We start from the raw sequence: 15,600 nt of genomic DNA on the forward strand, positions 1-15,600 counted from the left end.
CCTGGAAACCCCTTCAGTTTGTCTTCAGTCCTGCTTCTGACCACTGGAGGAAATTTGCTAGAAACTGAAGCTTTTAACAAAGGACTGAACGACCCATCCAAGCTGGGACATTTGTACTCCAGAGACTTGATTGGTTTAAATCAGCAGTAATCCCATCAAGCCTGAAACAAGCCTGAACTAAGAACTTTGCAATTGTTGTATATATTTGATTCCATTTAACCAATTTTAACTCTCATCTATATTTTTTTCTTTTTATGAAGAAATCTTTAGAGTTTAGATTCTAAAGGATTGGCAATAGCGCGATTTGTGGGGAAGTACTTTTTCACATATGGGGAATTCAGGTACAATGAAGCTAAGTGACTCACTCAAGACCACGCCGGGAGACTGTGGTGGAGCAGGAAATTGTATCCAAGTCCCCAAAGCCCTAGGCCACCACCCTAATCTCTGGCCCATCCGACCTGCCTGCTTTCACACTACTCTTCCAGACCGTTCAGTAACAGCAGACAATTCTGATGCAAGTGTCATATGTCCCATTTATACCAGCCACCCTTGGAAGTGGGATCTGGCTTTGCCTCTATCCAGCCATAGACAGAGAACACCCTTATGTCCTTCCAGGACAGAATCTCCTCCATCACCACCCCTCACCGCCGCCACCATGATTATGGACTTACCCATGGTTCCCTGACCTCCTTGTTCCTCAGGCTGTAGATCAGGGATTCAGCATGGGGGTCACCACTGTGTAGAAGACGGAAACCATTTTGTCCTGCTCTGGGGAGTGGGCAGACCTGGACCACATGTACATGAAGATGGCCATCCCGTAGAACAGGGCCATGGGCATCAGATTGGAGGCACAGGTGGAGAAGGCCTTCCTCTGGCCCTGGGGGGAGCAGATCCTCAGGACAGCAGTGATGCACACGTAGGTGGCCAGGATGAAGGAGAAGGGGATGAGCAGGGTGAAGACATCCCCACTGAAGATAACAGTTTCGTTGTAGCTGGTGTTGGCACAGGACAGCTGCATCACCGCCAGCATCTCACAGAAGAACGGGGCTAATTGGGGTGTGGCCCAACTGTGGCTGCTTCCCCCAATCAGCCTTTTCTTCTCGGCTTTCAGCCCCAGTCCTCTCCAAGGGCTTTTAACCCTTTCACAGGAGCGGGTTACTGCCCCGCTACAAATCTATTGACTTATTTCCCAGACAGAACATCAGGCACCTATCAGCAATCAGCCTTGGCATTCCCTTTCCCACGGATCACTTCCATCTCATAATCCTGGAGCACCAAACTCCATCTTGGCATCGTGGTATTTGCCCCATTCGTTTGATGTGGCCAAGGGAGTGGGGAGCGGTCAGCGTCCACAGTGAAATGTCCTCCAAAAAGGTAAGGATGTCATTGGCTGAGAACCCCCACATGGCCAAACATTAATTTCCTCTGTCTCTCTTTTCGCCATACCTTTTCCGAAAGGGCATGAGACTTTAATCTACAATACTTGCTTCGACTGCTGCGTCCTGGTAGGAGCTCTATTATGTATCTCTAGATATCTACCATAGGTAGTGTATCTGGCCCTCATCACCATAGTATCTAAGCATCTCCCAACACCAGCCAGGGCTTTGTGATTTAGTTGGTGTTGGGCCTGCTTTGAGCAGGGGGTTGGACTAGATGACCTCCTGAGGTCCTTTCCAACCCTGATATTCTATGATTTGTCAAACCAGGCCTTAAAAACCTCTAAGGATGGAGATTCCACCACCTTCCTAGGCAACGCATTTCAGTGCTTCACCACCCTCCTAGTGAAATAATTTTTCCCTAATATCCAACCTAGACCTCCCCCACTGCAACTTGAGACCATTGCTCCTTGTTCAGTCATCTGCCACCACTGAGAACAGCCGAGCTCTATCCTCTTTGGAAACCCCCTTCAGGTAGTTGAAGGCTGCTATCAAATCCCCCCTCACTCAAATCCCAGTTCCCCCAGCCTCTCCTCATAAGTCATGTGCTCCAGACCCCTAATCATTTTCGTTGCCCTCCACTGGACTCTTTCCAATTTGTCCACATCCTTTCTGTAGTGGGGGGCCCAAAACTGGACACAATACTCCAGATTTGGCTCAGTACAGGAGTCAGTTGGATGAAATTCTCTGGTCTGTGTTGTACAGGTCAGCCTAGATGATCCAATGGTCCCTCATGGCCTTAGAATCAATTAATCTGTTAATATTAGACAGCATGAAAAGAGGGGACATAATCGAACTTGGGGGGTGCACACTTCATAGCTCTGTGCATCCTTCCGTTCTCCCCCTGCCCCTGCAAACTCCCTGTGAGCTACCCTCCTATCCCCTTCTGTCTCAGTGCAACCCCCTTCCCCAGTCTCTCCCTGCCAGGGGTCCTGTGTGCCACCTATTCCCCACTCCTCCCATTCTAGGGTCGCCCCTTTCCCCCCAACCAGTGGCTCTCTATGCACACCCATTTCCTCCTTCCCCCATACCAGGGGCTCTGTGTACCTCCCTACCCCCATACCAGGGGCTCAGTGTGGCCCCCCCTTGCCCCATACCAGGGGCTCTGTGTGCCCCCGTTCCCCCCATCAAGGTCTCATATATTGAGTGTGAGGCCTTGGGAAGCTCGACCAACATAAGAACATAAGAACAGCTGTACTGGGTCAGACCAAAGGTCCATCTAGCCCAGTATCCAGCCTACTGACAGTGGCCAATGCCAGGTGCCCCAGAGGGAGTGGACCAACAGGCAATGATCAAGTGATCTCTCTCCTGCCATCCATCTCCATCCTCTGACAAACAGAGGCTAGGGACACCATTCCTTACCCATCCTGGCTAACAGCCATTAATGGACTTAACCACCACAAATTTATCCAGTTCTCTTTTAAATGCTGTTATAGTCCTAGCCTTCACAACCTCCTCAGGAAAGGAGTTCCACAAGTTGACTGTGCGCTGCGTGAAGAAGAACTTCCTTGTATTTGTTTTAAACCTGCTGCCTATTAATTTCATTTGGTGACCCCTAGTTCTTGTATTATGGGAATAAGTAAATAACTTTTCCTTATCCACTTTCTCCACATCACTTATGATTTTATATACCTCTATCATATCCCCCCTTAGTCTCCTCTTTTCCAAGCTGAAGAGTCCTAGCCTCTTTAATCTCTCCTCATCTGGGACCCGTTCCAAACCCCTAATCATTTTAGTTGCCCTTTTCTGAACCTTTTCTAGTGCCAGTATATCTTTTTTTGAGATGAGGAGACCACATCTGTACGCAGTATTCGAGATGAGGGCGTACCATCGATTTATATAAGGGCAATAATATATTCTCAGTCTTATTCTCTATCCCCTTTTTAATGATCCCTAACATCCTGTTTGCTTTTTTGACCGCCTCTGCACACTGCGCGGACATCTTCAGAGAACTATCCACGATAACTCCAAGATCTTTTTCCTGACTTGTTGTAGTTAAATTAGCCCCCGGTCCAGAGATGGGAGATCAGGACCATCAGTTCTCCCTGTCTCATGATATCAAAACAAGACGCCAGTCAATGAAACTGAGGTGGGAAATTCAAAAGAAAACAAAGCAATACAAAAAAGGAATGCCTTTCTCACACGCAGCAATCATCATCTGTGGGACTCACTGCCGCCTGGGGCCCAGCGCTTAGCCAGATTCCAAACAGAACAGGACATTCGGAGGGACAAGGAGAGAATTGTGAGCAGCAGGGGAGGTTAAGAAACCAAGAGTTTTATTAAGGCTATAAATCCTCATGCTTCAGAGAATGAGCTGACCTCTAACTGTCTGGGGTCAGGAAAGAACCCCTGAGCCTGGAGTCGGCAGATTATCCCATGACTGCTCACTGCAGAGTTTTAGAGAACGTCTGCTGAAGCAGCTGGTGCTGCTGGGAGCCAAGTTACTGGGCTGGATGTGATCTGATTCAGTCTGGCAAGGCCTGTCACCCTATGACCGCAGGGTGGTAAATGGCCTTGTATGGGCGGCACCCCAGAGGTTTAGGCCCATTCTGGTTTAACGGCATTTTTAATGAGCTGCAAAAGGGAGTAAATAGCCTCTTACTGGTATTCACAGATGCTCTTGCCTTGTAAAGGGCCCCTAACACCAGTAAGAAAAGGGAAATAACACAAAGACCCCTGGAGAGGTTAAAAATACAGGCAGGAAATAACAATAGGAGATGTAGCTGCATAGAGCCCATGAAATGGAAAGCCACAAACATGGAAGCCACCACCAGGTGCTGCTGTGAACTCAGGGATGAGACCGAGAACATGGCACAGATGCAGGCGGTTAGGATTTGCTCCCTTAGGTCTGAAACATGGTTCCTGATGGGCAGGGTACATCTACACCAGGGGTAGGCAACCTATGGCACGTGTGCCAAAGGCGGCACGCGTGCTGATTTTCAGTGGCACTCACACTGCCCGGGTCCTGGTCACCGGTCCGGGGGCCTCTGCATTTTAATTTAATTTTAAATGAAGCTTCTTAAACATTTTAAAAACCTTATTTACTTTACATACAACAATAGTTTAGTTATATATTATAGACTTAGAGAAAGAGACCTTCTAAAAACGTTAAAATGTATTCCCGGCACATGAAACCTTAAACTAAAGTGAATAAATGAAGACTCGGCACACCACTTCTGAAAGGTTGCTGACCCCTGGTCTACACTAAGCCCAGCGTCTGACTCAGATTTGAGACCAAGCCCCCTTTCCTGTCCACACACAAATCAGTCTCACTCAGGACCAACTTTCTACTTGCACAAAACCGAACACCCCCTGCCCCGCCCCTCCTCTGAGGCCCCGCCCTTCTCCAAGCCTTCCCCCCGCTCACTCTGTCCCCCACTCCCTCTGTCGCTCGCTCTCCCCACCCTCACTCACTCGCTTATTTTCACCGGGCTGGCTCTGGGGGTTGGGGTGCAGGAGGGGGTAAGGGCTTCAGCTTGGAGTGTGGGCTCTGGGGTGGGGCCAGGGATGGGGGGGGAGGGGGCTCCAGGCTGGGGAAGGGGTCTGGAGTGCGGGGGGGGGAGTGAGGGCTCAGGCTGGGGGTGCGGGCTCTGGTGTGGGGCCAGGGATGAGAGATTTGGGGTGCAGGAGGAGGCTCCGGGCTGGGGGATGGGGCCGAGGGGTTTGGAGTATGGGATGGGGCTCTGGGCTGAGGCAGGAGGTTGGGGTGTGGGAGGGCATACGGGCTCTGGACTGGGGGTGTGGGTTCTGGGTTGGGGCCAGAAATGAGGGGTTCAGGGTGAGGGAAGGGGCTCCAGGCTGGGGCAGGGGACTGGAGTGTGTGGGGGGTGAGGGCTCAGGCTGAGGGTACGGGCTCTGGTGTGGGGCCAGGGATGAGGGTTTTGGGGTGCAGGAGGGGGCTCCGGGCTGAGAGATTCGGAGTATGGGAGGGGCTCTGGGCTGGGCAAACCAATGGGAGCTGCGGAACCGGCACTTGGGATGGGGGCAGCGTGTGGAGCCCCCTGGCTGCCCCTATGCATAGAAGCTGAAGGGGGGACATGCTGCTGCTTCCGGGAGCTGCGTGGAGCCCGGGCGGGCAGGGAGCCTGCCTTAGCCCTGCTGTGCTGCCAACCGGACTTTTAACGGCTCGGTCAGCAGTGCTGACTGGAGACACCACGGTCCCTTTTCGACCGGGCATTCTGGCAACCGGACGCCTGGCAACCCTACCCAGGCTCTAGAACCATGCTGGGGAGGTGGAAACCCCACCCACTCGTGGCCCCTGACCCCATCCCCAACAGAAAAGCTCCCCCAACAGTGGCCCAGGCCTGACCCCAGCCCTGGAAGAAGCTGTGGGATGGGGGGAGCTCCCCCTCCCCACCAGTGGCTCCTGACACTGTCCCTGGCAGAAGCCCCTGGGCTGGGGAAGCCCCAGCACCCCCCATGCGTCCCTGGCAGAAGCTGTGGAGAGGCAGGGGAAGCCCCCAGGCCCAACCCCGCTCTCTGGCAGAACCGCCAGGTGGGTGGGGTGGGAGAAGCCCCAGCTCCTCGACCCTGGTCCCCGACAGAAGTGCATGGGGTAGTGAGGGAAGCCCCAGCACCTGGACCCCCCCCCACGGCTCTGGGACTGGAGGTGCTCTCACTCCCTGCTGCGCCCCAGGGCCGAGGCACTAGGACAGAGCTTCTCCGGTCCTGGGGCCACAGTGGAGGGGCGGGGGGCAGAAAGGAGCAAAAGGGGTTGAGGGGCTGCAGTGGGGGAGGGGCGGAATGGGCAGAACCCTGGGTAGAACAGTGATGGGCCTGGGAAAGAGGCAGAAAGGGGTGGGGCTGTGGGTGAGGCTGCTGGCGGAAGGGGTGGGGAGGGCCTTACTTCGGCCCAGGTCCCCAGGAAACCTTAATCCACTTCTGGGCCTGTGTCATACAGGACTTCAGCCTAGATGATCCCAGTGGTCCCTTCTGGCCTTGCGATCTAGGACTCTGTGGACACATGGGCTTGGAAACCCTGAGTCCACAAGGCCGGGTTTCGAATGCAGCATAGCCCATGCCCACAGTGGCCTAAACCTCATACGCTATACAATGCACGGGCAGCGTAAAACCCAGGGGCAAAAAACTCTTCCCAAGCATCTTGTTGCACTCAGGGAGTGTAGTGATTCGATGTGGTTTGAATTCGGGGTGCCTGGAAAGGGCTTAACCAGAGTGGTGGGGCGGTGGGAGAGCACCAGCTGCGCCTGAGAAATCCCCACGACAGACCAGCCTTTGTTTTCCCAGGGACTTGCTTGCAGGAAAAGGAGGGAGCTGCCTTCTGACATGGGGCCTTGTAACAGGCGGCAGCATGACCTAGTGGCAAGAGCACAGCACTGGGAGGCAGGCAAATGGGGCTCTGTTCTCAGCTCTGTCGCTGCCCTGCTGGGTGACCCTGAGCAAGGCCCTTCCCCGCTCTGTGCCTCAGTTTACCCATTTGTACAACGGGGATAACATTGGTCTAGATAATACGTAGTCCTGCCATGAGTGCAGGGGAATGGACTAGATGACCTCTCGAGGTCCCTTCCAGTCCTATGATTCTATGATTACTGCTTTCCTGGGTAAAGCACTTTGAGACCAACTGATGGAAAGCACTAGATAAGCATAGGAGCTTCTGTTGCCATTCCTTTGCTACTTAGCTAAGTTGTACAGGCGAAAAATTAAGGGAAGAGCTAGATACCTTTAATGCCATGGGGGGACTGATTAATGGCTGCCCTGTGTCCTCTCTCCACACCTGGGGATCCCCAGTGCAGGGATCTGGGGCTAGGGCTAAGGCCCTCATGGTTTTGTATCCATGCAATGGCCCATAGGAGCCAGTGAACTAGGGACACAAATTAGACTGCTCTAAAACGTAGAGCCATCAGATATTGTGCATTACCGAGACCAGCCACACTTCAGCGTTACCCATCTTGCCACCCTACAGAACACCAGGTCTGTTCTGCCTGCTGAATTTCCACTTTCCAAGAAATTCCACCTTTGATTTCCCCCCCTCCATTCCAAAATGAAACAACATGAACAACAACAAAAGGAAAATTTCCCCTGCAACAAAATTCTGAAACCAAAATTCTTCAGATCAATCAGAATGTTCCATTTGGAGATAAAGAAATGAAATGTTTCTTTCTGATTTTTAACATTTGGGAAAAAAAAACTCTATAAAATAAAATAAACAAAATTGTTTTTCAAAACAAAACAAAAGGTTCCATTCCTAGAGATGACAAAAGGCAAAATTTCAACTTTATCAAAACTTCCATTTCCCCCAAACAAAATTTGATGGAAATTGACACATTTCCACAAAATATTTTGCTTTAATCAAATCAGGAAAACATTCGATTGGAAAATGCCTGATCAGCAATAGGCAGGAGGGCATGGATCAGCGTTCCCATTGCACTCCCTGTCAGTACCCAGCCTGGGCCAGGGAAGCTAATGATCCAACCAGCGGCCCAAATTCGGTGATGAATCCTGGTCACGTGCCACCTGAGGCACGTTGCACATACGCTAAGAAGAAGCCATGTGCACTGCAGTGTTGTTGTAACCGTATTGGTTCCCGGATATTAGCAAGATAAGGCAGGTATCTCTCGCACCGACGGAAGTTGGGGCAATACAGAGATATTACCTGACTCACCTTGACTAGTGACAGTGAAGGAATAGCTCAGTGATTTGACTAGATGACCTCTAGTCTAGAGCAGGGGGTTGGACTAGATGACCTCCTGAGGTCCCTGTGATTCTATGAAGAACTTCTTAAGCCAGCTTCTCCTGCACCCCACCATTAAGGTCCACAGTTGGGGCTGCTGTGCTAGGCAGCCTGGATACTTGAATCTTTTGCCACTCCACATTTGGGGCCAGTGCAGGGAGTGGCGTTGCCAACTCTACACATTTGAAAGTCATGCGACAGGTTTCAAAAACATCATGAGATTGGCTTAAAAATTATGCAATTAAATATAGAGGGCTCTTTTTCCTTGCCTCCTGGTTTCTGAGAGCTAGGAAACTTTCTTTGTTTTTTGCAAATGCAAGCTGAGATTCTGCCGTGATCACCTGACTCCAGGAGCTGGGGCTTTAAAGAAAGCATCAAAGATCTCAATGAAATCACTGGGGCAAAGTGCCAGCAGCAGCAAAGAATGAAGGGAACCGACAGCATCAGACATTTCTTGACCTAGAAGGATGGAGACTGCAGGATGGAAAGGGAGCAAACTCCAGTGGAGAGCGTGGAGAAGGAAGGCACCAGGGGAGAGAACCAGCCCTGGATCCTTGCATATCCCCCCAGACTCTGTGTGCAACCCCTGAGGGAAATAGGAGACAGAAATCTGAATTCAAGTGTCCCCCGAGTCCCTTCCTGGGCAGCAGCTTCTCTCTGGGCAGGGATTCCCTGGCACATACGTCCTTTCATCCTTTTGTTTAGGGACGCTGCCAAACAGAGATTTATATTTAACGCTGCCTGGGGATTTGCTGAGTGTGAGCTGGGCCCTGGGCCCATTTCTGTTTTCCCCTTCCTGTCCCTTCTCCATTTCCTGCCCTGGATAACCTCTACCAGGCATGGCCTCCTGCTCCCGACAACACCATGGCCCTGCAGAAAGGGGCAGAGACACAGAGGTGATAAACGGGGCTGTAGGGACCCTGACTGCTTTATGTTTCACCAGGGCCACCAACCTGCCCTGGGGAGACCTTCCTCCGGCACTGGCATTGGGACCCCAATTCTGCCCTGAAAGGATACCCCCAATCCCCTCCCACACTGCCTCCCTAACAGGATCCCAACTCCACACATGCACAGCGCCAGCAATGGGGCACCAACCTGGCCCCGGAGGGACTCCCCCCTCCCCTTCACACTGCTCCCCCCGAAGACACTCACACACTGCTCCCCCCATGGCACCCTGCCTCTGCCCCATAGGGTGACACCCTCTTCCTTTGCAGCCTGCTTCACTAACAGAACCCCAATTCTGCCATGGACAGACCCACCAATATCTACTCCTGTGGGTGCTCCCCCTTCACGCCCTCCCCATGAGCCCCCCCTTTCACATTGTCCCACTTTTGCCCTCGTGGAGGGAGGCTTCCCTCCCAATGACCTTGGGAGGAGAGAATAATTCCTTTCCTGTGGAGTGGGTGGGACAGAGAGGGCTGGAAGTGGGGGTGTGGGAGAAGGGGTCCTCCCCTGCAGGGAGCGGGAAGGGCGTCCTGTGTCTGCAAGAAAGAGACAGCTGGGAGAGATTGAGAGAGAGAGAGAAGGAGAAAAAGGAGGGAGGGGGACAAAGAAGGGGAGGCTGGCGTAAGGAAGGAGCCAGCTGGTCCCACTCCCCAGTCGGCAGCACTGTTCAATGCCCTTGTCTTTCTTCTCCCCCCTCCTCTGCCGATAACCCCCCTCACCCCCAGCTGTTAGGGACACAGATGTCAGCTGCCCTGGGAAGGGGCCTATGTGAGACGGGTGGCGGGAAGGTGAAATTGGAGACGGACAAGGGCAGACCGTAACCTCCACCATCTCCTTGAGACATTTGTTCATTGTCTCTTTCCCTTCGCTGAATCGCAGAACGGGGTGTTCTTACCTGGGCTGGGCTTAGCCATGGAGATGCAGCAAAGTGGCTTCTAACTCGGGCTAGCAGCTGGAGTTCAAGCAAACAGGGGAGCCTGGGGTTGAAGTTGAGCTGTCCTGTCTTTGCTGCTCTTTCACCCCCATGTAGCTAACCCCATCCAGCTAAGAACACACCTGAGGTTTGTCTTGTTTTTTGTTTTGCAGTGTAGACGCATCTTGAGCATCTAGCCCCTCCTTCCTGGCTCCAGTTCTTTCTCACAGCCCTTCTCTTCACCTGGGATTAAATCAGGGTTTGTCTACATGGGGAAACGGGCCGGAGTAGCTCCCCGAGTTGTCACTTCTATTCCAGAATAGCGTCCCCAGGTAGACAGGCCCTTTGTGTCACCACCATACTGGTTTTGTGAACCGAAAGAGGAGGATCCAGGGAACCAGCCTGAGATTTATGGGGAGTCTTTTCCCCTAGCAACTTCCCCAGGAACCAGACTAATGGGCCCCAGGAACCCACTGAGGATAACCCCAGGACCTGTCTGGTACTCAAAATATGGGGCCTCAAGCAAGGGGACGGTCCCAGCCTGCTAGAAAGGAGAGAGGTGGAATCATGCCACGAATTGCCTCCTCTTTCAGTGCTTTTGCTGAGAGCCTAGGGTTTGGGGGGATAGGGGAGGGTGGAGTCCGGCTGTGGGATTGTTTCCTTGCCCTCCCACTCCTCTGCGGGAGGGCAAGACCCGGCCAACCTGGGAGCTGAGTGGGCCGCAGTTGTTCCAGAGGCACAGCCCATCCCGTTCGCTTCCCAGGCAAACCTGCGGGAGGTTTGTTCCACGCTCAGTGCTGGGTTGACAGCCTGGGAGGCTTAATGGCCTCCAGCTATCCACAGCTCATGGGCGGGGCTGGATTAACTCTCCTGTGGGCCCGGGGCTGTTAGATTTTGTGGGGCCCCTGGATACGAGTCTTTTTTCTAATTTAAAACAAAATGATCACAATTATGGCTTTGAGGCTTTTAACGCTATACTAAATTTGCCTTTTAATTAACATAAAACCATTCTGTGGTTACATTTCAGTCTTAAAACATGTAGAATATAGTTAAACTAATTCAAAATAGCCTACTTCAGTGGTCCCCAACCTCTTCCGTGGGGTGGGTGCCAGACGACTAGCCACTGAGGACCGTGGCTGCTGGACAAGCAGCTGCCGAAATGCCACTGTGAAGCGGCAAAGTCAAAAGGCATCGCTGCCGAAATGGAAGTGGCGTGGGGCCACGGCATGCAGGCAGCCTGCCTGAGCCCTGCTGTGCCGCTGGACTTTTAGCGGCCCGGAGATGGTGATCAACTGGCAGAGGCTCCAGGATCAACCCGTCAATTGTGATCGACGGGTTGGTGACCACTGAATTATGTGTAATTATGGATTTGTTTTTGCAGGGCCTCTCTTAGCCCGAGGCCCTGGGCTGCAGCACGTAAAACTCTTGCATTAATCCAGCCCTGCTCATGGGCACCATCAAGGCAGGCTTCCCACCCAGCCAGGCTGCCTCCCTCCCCCAGCCCTGGATAGATGTCCCCTAGGAGTCAGAGTGGAATTCAGGCTCTGTGGCCCACACAGACCTGGGCCTCTGTACTGAGGCTGCCAGCAAGGGGGCAAATTGGTCCTGGGGTTTGCAAAGTAGACACGTGCACCCCCTGCAATGGCACTGAGCCCCGCAAAGCTCATTCCATGTAAGGTCCCACACACATGCCTGCTGGTAACAGCTTCCAGTACCCACCAGCCTGGGCTGGGCTTGAATCATCTGCCTCCAGATGAGAGCTGCCCTGCTCCATCCCAAGTCCTGGGGTTGGATTCAAACCGGCGACCTAGAGCTGGACCGAGCTACCTGTAAAATCTCTTAAAAATACCCCAGGGGGAGAGCTGATTTTCCTTCCCAACGCAGGAGATCAGAGGAGATTCTTCTCCCCATGTGCCAGACATGGCTAGAGCAAGTATTACCCAGCTCACGCCCTCGCTCCGGAGATGGCTCAGGCATCCTAAACTGCAGGCTGTGACCGTTATCACTCACTCAGCCTCCTTCCCCAATCCTGGGACATGCCTGGACCGGTGTCCCAGACAGCGCGGCCTCTGGGGGATAGTCTGGGCCTCGAGAGTTCCATAGTGTACGGTTCAAGGGAGAGCATAGCTCCAGGTCTATCTAACACCACCCTGTTAGGGTCCACATGGGGGTTTGAACCTGGGACCTTTCGCACTAAAAGCATGAGCTTCGCCCACCTGAGCTAAAGAAGAAAGCCCCATAATGAATGGCTTTAGCAACCTCTGATCCTCTTTTGTGGCCCAGTCACATTCCCACTCCACCCAGAGAGGCTTCTTCTAGCATGGGTTACACAAATGGAGTCTGTCATCTCTAGGTTACTGGGCCCTGGCTGGAGGAGTGTGGATGGATTGGGAAAGGGCAGAGTCCTAACACCTGAGCAGAGCTGGTGATGGGCTGGCTGGCCACCTGTGCCCCATGTGACTAAAATCCCAAGTAGATTTGGCTCTCTTTGCTCTAGTGTGGGCCATTCAACAGACCAGTTCCTCAGGAGAGAGCAAAACCCTAGTGATCGCAAACCTCCTGGATTTCCCTCTCTCATCTCAAGCATATTCCTTCAACAATCTCAGACTCCCTCCATAGGTCCCTGTCTAATCCTTTTCCACTGGCAGGAGCCCAGAGCTGGCTTCCCATGAGCATCAGAGAGCAAAGGACATGGAGAGAGAGAGAGACGGATGGACACAGAAGGCTTGATTCTTTCCTGGTAGGATATGAGTAACTCCCATTGACTTCATCCAAAGTTAGTGGATCCTGTCATGGGGAGAGAGCTTTCCACAGGAGGAGAATGCACGGAAGGCCAAATTCTGCCCTGTCTTACATTGGTGTAATCTCATTGGTTTTCATTTTCACCAGCGCCAAGCGACAGCCAATCAGAATGGCAGGGCTTACACCCAGACCCGATGTAAATGGCTGCACAAGGGGTAGGCAATGGTGAGACGTGCTCTATGGAGAACCGGCGCTGGAACTGGGCGGGGCAGTGGGCCATGGCTCAGGTTAAGACTTTGTCATGGTTATTTTTAGTAAAAGTCATAGGCAGGTCACGGGCAAAAAACAAAAATTCACGGAAGCCATGACCTGTCTGTGGCTTTTGCTGCTGCGGCTCCATGGTTTCCCCCCACTGGGAGCTGTGGGGTGCCCCCTCTCCCCGTGGCAGCTGGAAGTTGCAGGGGGGCTCCCCTCCATCCACAGCGGCTGGGAGCTGCAGGGTGACCATATTTCCCAAAGAGAAAATGGGACACCCCCAGCCGCTTGCCCAAGGTCCCCCCCCTACTCTCTTGCGTGAGGCTGTCACCCATTATTGGAACCTCGAAGAAGGCCTCTGCAGGAGGGTGTCGGCTGTTGCTGGAACCTTGCAGGGGGCCCCATGAGGAGGCTGTCGCTTGTTGCTGGAATCCTTCCAGGGCCCTGCTGGCTGCCAGTTCCAGTCCCTTGCCCCTGGAGCTGAAACAGAGAATGTCACGGAGGTCTCTGGAAGTCATGGATTCCGTCACTTCCATTGGCTCTGTAACAGAAATGTAGCCTTAGCCATGGCCCCCCACTTTTAAACAAAAGAAACATAAGTGCAGAATTCATGTCCCCCGCAGTTCCACCCAGATCCAGCTGGGGAGATGCTGCAATTACATCTTTCACCCACTAGGGACTGCTGTGGTGCCAGAAGAGAGGGCAGCTGGTTTACCGCCAAGCAGCCAGCTGCAGAAAGGGAGGGAACACTTTGGTCTTGTTCCCCCTCTACAAAAGTTCCAATGCCCTTGTTATGGAGTCCAGACGGGTCGCACCAGAGTGAGGGCTCAATCCCAAGCCTACTGAGGTCAATGGGAATCTTTCCATTGATTTCAATGAGCTTCAGATCAGGCCCTAGAACAGGATAGACTCTGGCCCAGAGGCTGAGAAAAGAAAAGCAAGGATGGTAATACACAGCTTTCTACAGCACTTTCCATCCATGGAAATCAAAATGCTTCCCAAAGGAGGGCAGTGTTATCATCCCCATTTTACAGGTGGGGAAACTGAGGCACAGAGCGCCATGCTATGCCCAAGGTCCCCAAGTAGCCAAACTAGAAACAGAACAGAAGTCTCCTGAGGTCCAGTGCTCCACCCACTAGGCTATACTGTCACCCTTGAGCTTGTGCTGGATAATGTGACTGCTGAACGTTGCCCATGTTGACTGGTGTTCTGATGCTCCCAAATGACACATGAGTTCATTGCAAACTGGCTCGCGGTCTCCCCGCAACTGAATCACAGAGCTACCCAGCTCAGGAAAGGACTCAAACACTAGGCATTGTTTCATACCCCGGGTGCAAGTTGGTACAGGAATTGCTCCCGGGCGCATCCAATACAGCATACATCAGCCCAGTCACGCCAGCGAGTAGAATTTTATGCTCTTGGTCCATTTAGGATTGTTGGAGACAAACTTCAGAAGTGCCTCAGATCTGCTCTACCTGCAAGTTTTGAATCGATGTGACTCTATTGGTTAGGGCAATTTTTAACAGCTATCGTTACATAGGTACAACTTCTAGTATGGGCTCTTCACACAGGGACAGCCTAGGGCATCGTGGGTGGTGCTCTTACCTGGGCTTCAGAAAACGGTGTGTTCAATTTCTAGTCCTACCACTAGATTTTTCAGGTGACCTCGGGCAAGTCACATTTCCCCTCTCTGTGCCTCAGTTTCCCCATGTGTGATTGGTGGATTTAAAAAAAGGCCTATAGAGGAGGTATAGCTATACTGATAGAGTTAAAGCAGTACAACTTTTGTGAACAGGCAAGCTCTATGGCCCAGAGACAAAAAAGGTACTTAAAGAGTCTAATTCTGATAGGCACCTAAATACCTTTGAGGATCTGGGCTCAAGTGACTTAGGAGCCTAAGCACTTATTGAATGCCCTGGGGAATTGAGACTCCTAAAGTTTTTGAGAATTTCACTTCCCTTGTCCATTTCTGCTGGCAGTATGCTACCAGGGTTCTATCACACACACAAAGGTTCATTTCCCAAACAGGAGGGAAGCCATGGGAGCAGACACCGTTTTGTTATCACAAACACCCGCAAAACACAAACAGAGAAGAGAGAGATACTGGGAAGATCAGATAAAAAAAAAACAACAGAGAGCTAGTTTGCTCCCAGGTCCCGCACAGATATGCAAGATACACATAGCACAGAGGATACTGAGATGGAAAGATAAAAAACCCACCACACGCTGCTGAGATCACTATCAGTGCCTGTGCAGAAGCCTCACTGAAGTTGTTTGCGTTGGTGGATGACCTCTGCATAAGGATGGACAATGATTCAGGGTGAGACCGAGCTGGCTCGTGACAAGAGCAGTGCACTGTGACTCTGAGGCCATGCGGTCTAGTCTTGCCTCTGCCATTGGCCTGCTGGGGGATCTTGGACAAGTCACAGCTTTCTACGTGCCTCGGTTTCCCCACCTTCAAAATGATATTGTCCTCCTTTATAAAGTGCTTTTGCGATCTAGGCTATACAGGGTTATATAAGAGCCAGGTATTGTTACCATTACTAGAGAGAGGGCTCTCAGCAGGGCATTCTCCACCTGGTCTGAAATCGCCTGAATTGATTGACCTTAAAGAAGTCTCT

The sequence above is a fragment of the Malaclemys terrapin genome, chromosome 4 (genome assembly GCF_027887155.1).
Source record: "Malaclemys terrapin pileata isolate rMalTer1 chromosome 4, rMalTer1.hap1, whole genome shotgun sequence".
NCBI classification, from domain to species: domain Eukaryota; kingdom Metazoa; phylum Chordata; order Testudines; family Emydidae; genus Malaclemys; species Malaclemys terrapin.